This window comes from Rhinatrema bivittatum, chromosome 6, assembly GCF_901001135.1.
Source record: "Rhinatrema bivittatum chromosome 6, aRhiBiv1.1, whole genome shotgun sequence".
NCBI lineage: Eukaryota > Metazoa > Chordata > Amphibia > Gymnophiona > Rhinatrematidae > Rhinatrema > Rhinatrema bivittatum.
Genome location: NC_042620.1, coordinates 211202356 through 211209589, shown reverse-complemented (window position 1 = coordinate 211209589; position 7234 = coordinate 211202356).

Sequence of the window (7234 nt, the reverse complement as noted above, 5' to 3'; positions counted from 1 at the left end):
TGGCAATTTTCAAAAGCAATTTTTATTCAGGTAAATACGAGTTACATAGAAACATAAAAGATGACAGCAGATAAAGACCATAGGGCCTGTCCAGTCTGTCCATCCAAACTCCTGCTTAGCTTTCACTTCCTCAGAGATCCTCTGTGCATGCCATTTGCTTTCTTGAATTTCATGATCCACCACCTCTCCCTAAAGAAATATTTCCTTAGATTGCTCCTGAGTCTACCCAGGGCAGGTACAAGTAGATTAGACGCCCTAGGCACCTTCTGCCTTGCGCCTGCCCCTTCCCTGGTTGCGCACCCTCCTGATCGCACCTCCCTGTCACGTCGCCACCCCGATCTCAGCCTTGATCGCACTGGGTCGCAAGCAGCTGAGACTCTACTGCTCCTCCTTGCCACCACTCGCGGCCGGCCACCCCACAAGGCTTGCACCTCCTAATGATCGGTGCCATAGACCCAGGCCTAGTTTGCCTAGTGGTTCCGCTGGCCCTGAGTCTACCCCCCGCTTTAAAACTCAACTCATGACCCCTCATTCTAGATCCTCCTTTCTGTTGAGGAGACCTGCACCCTGCGCAATCCTTGAAAGTATTTAAATGTCTCTATATCTCTCCTTTCCTGCAGGGAAATACCTGCAGGGTATACATGTTTAGAAACTGAAGTCTGTCCCCATATACTGTATGATGACCAAAGCAGCATTTAGGCCAAATCTGTAACCCAAACTCTCTGGAAAATTAAATGAAAACAAGTTCTCTATCGTAAAGTTAGCCAGATAAACCTATATGGACATCTGCAGTCCTGCTAGCTCCCTTGCAGGTCATTACTGTCTTTACTTGCCCAGTTATACTGTGCACTGTGACACAATGTATGCATTATATTCCAACCTGTTTTGGGCCTACATCTAACCCTAATTTTATTGTAACACATTTTGAAGTCCTTGGCAGGGAAAGCTTGATAGAAATAAATGATGATGATTATGATGATGTCAGCCATTTAAGTAGTTGCCCTTTGGACAGACTCCATTTAGTATATATCATTTAGAAGGTGCAGTCTCCAGAACTGTACACAATAGTTCAAATGAGGTCTCACCAGAGACAATATCACCTGCTTTTTCCTGCTTGCTCCTCCTCTTCAAATCACCCAAGTATCCTTTTAGCTTTTGTTATTGCCTTATCTACCTGTTTGACCACCTTAAATTCATCAGCTATGAATACACCCAAATTACATTCTTGCTATGTGCATAGAAAAACGTTACCCCCATACTGTACTGTTCCCACATAAAAACTTTTACAAATTATTCTCAAGGAGGGTAATTTTATAACAGGCCATGTAACTTGCGCATCTGCAAAATGCATAAGTTAGCCAGTTTTCAAAGCGAGCTTATGCACATAAGTTTCCTTTGAAAATTATTTGAAATAACACAAACACACAAATTAATCTGCAAAGGTTACTCCTGTTGTTTGCAGGGCATAACTTGTGCAGGTTAATTGATGTGCATACTTTTTAAAATCAAAGGTATGTGTGTAAATCCCAACTCTACCCTCACCCCTGGCCCAGAATGCCCATTTTTTAGTGTGCATAAAATTTTGCCAGAAATTGGGTGTTTCATGCACCCATGTTTTATGTGCGTAAATAGTTCTGAAAATTACCCTCTTAGTTTATGCACCCACATTTTACATGTTTTATTAATTTAGTGCTGGATGATAACAATCCAATACCCTAGATCAGAAGGTAACAGGGGATAATTGAAAGTTTCATGATCCCATGTCATGTATCATGAACCTTAGCTTGAAACCTTACCATACCACATGCATCCTGAATAAACGTAATTCTACGGTTCAGACATTGCTTCTTCACCAGTCTTTCATTTAGTCTGGAAGAAACAAAAGTTGCATGCCATCCAACTTCCATGGTTCTTATGGCCTAGATTGGCCACTGTTGGAAACAGGATGCTGGGCTTGATGGACCCTTGGTCTGACCCAGTATGGCATGTTCTTATGTTCAAAGAATCTGCAAGAAATCATCTTAGAAAGTAGATTAGAGGTAGTCACAACTTTGAGTTCCACACCCAGGAAATCTTATAATCCTCCTTCAGTACATTAAAATTTGACCAGTCCTTTTTCTCTCTTTATTTCTTTTGAAATAAATCTGTGTCTGTTTCTTCTTTCCTAATGAATGCTCATTTTTTATATCAATATATTTCATATGAGGTAAAATCAGAGACAAGAGCTATTTCTAATTTTAGTGCTCTGCCAGCACTGCCATGCCCTAAATTAGTAATGTTTCATGTCAAATTTTATGAGTCTGAAGTAAGGAGATGCTCATGCAGAGACAAGTTTTGGTCAGGGCATAAAATATTACTGTCCAGAGTCGACCTGATGGCTTAGGGGGTAAGTGCTGTGAATTGTCATGTGGAAGGTCCCTGGTTCATTCCCCAGGTCAAGTCTTCTATTCCCTGGGTCAGTCAGATGCTGGGGAGGTGATGTTCACAGCTGCTACGGGGGTGGGGTGAGAAGGGAAAGGAATCATGGTCATTGCCTACAAGTGGCTGGATGCAGCATCCCAGAAGGAGCCCTGGTGCATGGCACCCAGCTCAGGACCATTACTGCAATGTCTGGACCTAAACATACATTTGGAGGATTATATGAACTAGGAGAACAAAATCCCTAGGTAATTGTGAGTGAATGCTCATGGCACCAGATCCAAGCCTTAGATCAGATTGCCCTTGAAGTGCAAAGAAGCAGGAGAAAATTGCCTGAACAAAATGTATATTTGCTGCCCCATCTTTGTTTGTAGGATAACTATTACAAATTAAAGAAGTAAATATAGCAATGGAATCTAACATCCCTCTCATAAAGTGTTGTGAAATACAGCATTGTGGAGTAGTTCTCAAAGGCATTTCTGTGAGTAAATGCAGAAAAAAAGCACTTTGAAAAGTGTTTCTCCTTCTATGTGGGAAAAAGTATTCAGGTTTTCCACTCCCTATGATCAAAAGGGAAGGGACCGGTAAAGCAGTCACAAATATTTCAAAAAGAAACTCCATCGAGAATTTCCCTTTGAAAATTGACTTGCAAGCCTACAGGTAAACAATACCCATGGCTTGAAAGCACCTGGAGGCAGAAGCATAATTAGGTATCCAAAAGAACCAGGTCACAGTCCCAGAGTGCCCCTATTTTCCCCTATAAACCTGTGCAAGACCAGGCTGGATGCCTAGTCCACCTTAAATCCCACAGAGGGAGAGAGCTTTGTGTGGGGGCAGGGGCCCTGATGAGCAGGGAAAGTACTAAGGTTGGGACAAGCTGGGGCAGGATAAGTTTGTGAGTCTAGCTGGGATCAGAAAGCCCTACATCTCCAGAAGAGGCAGTCCCTTCTGATCAAACCAGAAGGGATTGTCCATGGAGAAGACAGTCTACAACCCTGCATGTAAGCTGAATACTGCTAAGGTAGGTAGACCACTGTTATGTTGTTGTTGATTAAATGAATAAAAGTGAATATTGCATTAGAAAAGGTTAGAGTTGGTGTGGTTTACTGATTCAGCCCAGAAGCTTTGCTTGGTCATCCTCACAATTGGTGTCAGGTCGGGGATATTTTTCTATAGCTTGGCACAGAAATAAACCCAATTCTCCAAGGGAAGACTGTGATTGACATCTGTTGTGTGGCCTGCCAAAGAAGTTGGAGGCAAAGTAGTGCTGTCAGGGCTGCAGAAGCACTGGAAGTTGGAATCTTGCTAGCTCATAGAAAATCACAGAAAAAACATGAAAACTGCCTTAAATGAGAGAGTGGTCTGTGGGGCCTGGAGGCAGGTTAGGATTTTTTCTTTAAAGACTAAGGAGAAAATCTCCATTTGAAGATAGAACTATAATATTCAGTAAAATCAGTGCTGGTGAGGCAGGGTTATTTTTGTACTTTTTTTCCTTTTATAAAGATAAAGACAGGAAAAAGCAGTTATGCATGGTGTGGCCCAGGCAGAAAATGAAAATGCTAACAAGTGCAGAAACAAGGGGAAGTCCCTGTAAGAAACTGCAGTGGCTGGATCCAATGGGTGCACTGTAGTGCAGGAGAAAGAAGGAAGAATACGCAAGTACTTCTGCATAATGGAAGTTCCTCAGACTCAAATGCTGGCTGAGAATGAGAGCCTGAGTCTAGAGATGTGAAAGATGGAAAGGCCAGCCAGGCTAGTGGGGCTAGTGAAGCCATTCCCAGATGTTGTGGATGCTCAGAGAGTGGAAAGCAGAATTAAATAGCTACAGCTGATAGCTGAACTACAGGAGATTGCAGAAGAGATGACCCAAGTGAAGAGGGAGCTAAGGCAACTAGCCAGAGAGAACAGTATCTGAGTGAGTGAACAAACTGCCAGCCTGCCAGGAGTGAAGCCAGGCAAGACTGCAGGGCTCCTGAAAGCTGAAGAAGCACAGCAGTCATTTGAATTATATGACTGATGCTTAACATTTCAAAGAGACTCCACTCAAGAAGGAGCGGAACCCTCGTTGGGCCCAAAAGGCACTTTTGGCCAGCTTGGGGGGGCCTCCTGACCCCTCTGGGTTCGCTCCAGGACCCCTGACCCCCCCAAGCTGGCCGCTCCGGGCCTCCTGACCCCCCCAAGCTGGCCAAAAGTGCCTTTTGGGCCCAACGAGGGGTCCCGGAGCGAACCCGAGGGGAATCACGTGACGCCGCGTCACTCCGACGTGACGCCGACGTCACGTGCTCCTTGCAAAGGAGTTCAGGAATGGCGTCCTGACCCCGCTGGACCACCAGGGAGTTTTGGTAAGTCTTGGGGGGGGGGGGGGGGGGCGGGATTAAGGCGGGTGAGGGGTTTAAATTTGTATTTGCACATATGGTCATAGACTCAACTTATGGAATTCTCCATATGTCCATATTGACCGCAAATGGGACCCCCTTTCGACTTATGGACTTATGAACTTAAACTTTTGGTCTGCACATCCCTAATGGAGACCCCAGTGAGAAGCACTACAGAGAAGCCAATGTGTGACACTGATGAGGAGCCAGCAAGTGCTGCTGTGGATTTGCTAGAAGGTGCTGATTGTGATGGAGCAGAAGAGGCACTTGTCACTGCAGCGGTGAGTGAAGAGTACTCACCATATGTCTCACAGCCAGTCCAAGGAGTTCTGATAGGATGGAAGTGGGTTTAAGCTGAGGGGATAGGGGTATGTAACAGAGTGCTCCTATTTTTCTTTTTAAACCTGTGCAGGACCAGGATTCATGTCTTAAATTCCACAGAGGGAGAGAACTCTGTTGGTGGGACCTTGCTGGGCAGGAAGAGTCCTGAGGGTAGGACTAGCTAGGGCAGGAAAGTTTGTGAGCCCAACTGGGATCAGGAGGCCCCTACAACTCCAGGAAAGGCATCTCTTGTTAAACTATTCTGACCAAATCAGAAGGGATTGAATGTACACTGTATAGAAGAACATAGTTTACAACTCTTTGTGTAAGATGAATACTGCTATGGTAGGTAGATTACGGTAATATTGTTGTTGATTATATGAATAAAAGTGATTATTGCATTAGAAAAGGCTAGAGTCTGCATGGTTTACTGCTCAAGCCCAGAAGTTTTGCTTGGTCATCCTTACACCCCTCCCCTGTAGATTTTGATAATTAACTCATTTATGATCTGCAGCCCCCCCCAACCAAGAACAATTCTGTAAATACACATGTTTGGACATCCCACAAATGATCTCTGTTCTATGTTCCCTTGCAGCTATCAGGGAATCATATATGACATGTGACAGGGAAACAACCCTGTTACTTCAATGCTGGCAGGGATCCAATGGCTCTATTCATTCCTACCTCTTACCAAATTCTATCCAAGCAGAGACAGGATCCCCCAAAGGAGGCACCACTATAAACCTTTTGTACCATTGTCTCAAGATGTGGGGCATGCATATCAGTGGCATTTCTGGACAGAACGACCTTATAAACAGAAAGAAACCCCAGGCCAGTTTCAGTCATCAAGTAAAACTACCGCTAAAACTATTCAGGAGCATCAATGAATAAAAATTCTACATGGGAGTAAAATCTGGGGTCTATACAAGATAGGACAGAATCCAAATATAAACCCTGCACTTCAGTTCTACAATGCAAGGCATTCACAGAAACTTCCCCAACAAAGAGTGCATAGTAGAACAAGGACATTGTTGTGAATGTGGACCCTTGGGCTGGCTAGAGTGTGTGGTGGACCCACTGCAGGAAGGGCTGCAGTGGTATTCATAGCCAGGAGGCAGACCAGAACCAGGAGAACAGACACGACCTTCACCTATACCAGCCCTCATTCCCCGCAGGTTGAGCCCTTGGGTGCCGGGGTTGGCAGAACTTAGGGGAAGGTCTCCTGGCGAAGAGGAGTACAGAGAGCAGTCCAAGACGAGGTAGGCTGAAGACGTGGAGAGTCAGAGACGGTCCCGGGGTTTGAGGCAGGCTGCAGAGGTGCAAGATGAGGAAACGAGCCAGAGGTCAGGGCCGGCTGAAGACAGACGAAATCAAAGAGCAAGCCAAGGGTCAGGATGGGCAGCAGACAGATGAATCCAGGTACCAAGCCAAAGTCAAACCAAAGAAGCAAGCAGTGGAAACTGGAACTCAGGAGCTGGAGTGGGCAGGAAGGCAGGAAAAGAATCAGGAACAAGCAGGATACTGGAATGGAGTCAGGAACAAGCAGGATACTGGAACAGAGTCAGGAACAAGCAACTAGATTCTCCCAGGAGATGACCTGTTGCCAAGGCAAGGCAATGAGGTCTGAGGCAGCCTATTTATAGGCCTCCAGCAATGACGTGGGATTTGGGGCCAGGCTGAAGTTTCTTGCCGCGGTCCCTTTAGATCCTGGGCAGTCATGCACGCGCACGCCTAGTGGCGGAGCAACCCAAAGATGCCAACGGTGTCTCCCTCATGGGGAGAATGCCACGAGAAGGCCGCAATGTGGCCTGAGCTGGGCTGAGGCAGCCCACGGAGCAGGGAGCATGCTTGGCGGTAAGGGGGGACCCGGCCGTGGAGGGCCGCGGCTGGAATTCCCAACAGAAGCCCCCTCTTATGCCCCCTCCTCGGGGGTCTTGGTTTACTAGGATTGTTTCGATGGAACTGGAGGAGAGATTTGTTGAGAATGTTGGAAGCAGGCTCCCACATGTTCTCCTCCAGGCCGAAGCCTTCCCACGAGAGCAAGTACTCCCACCGTCGATGATGGAAGCAGACATCAAGAACTTCTCGCACTTAGGGGCGGATTTTCAGAGCCCTGCTTG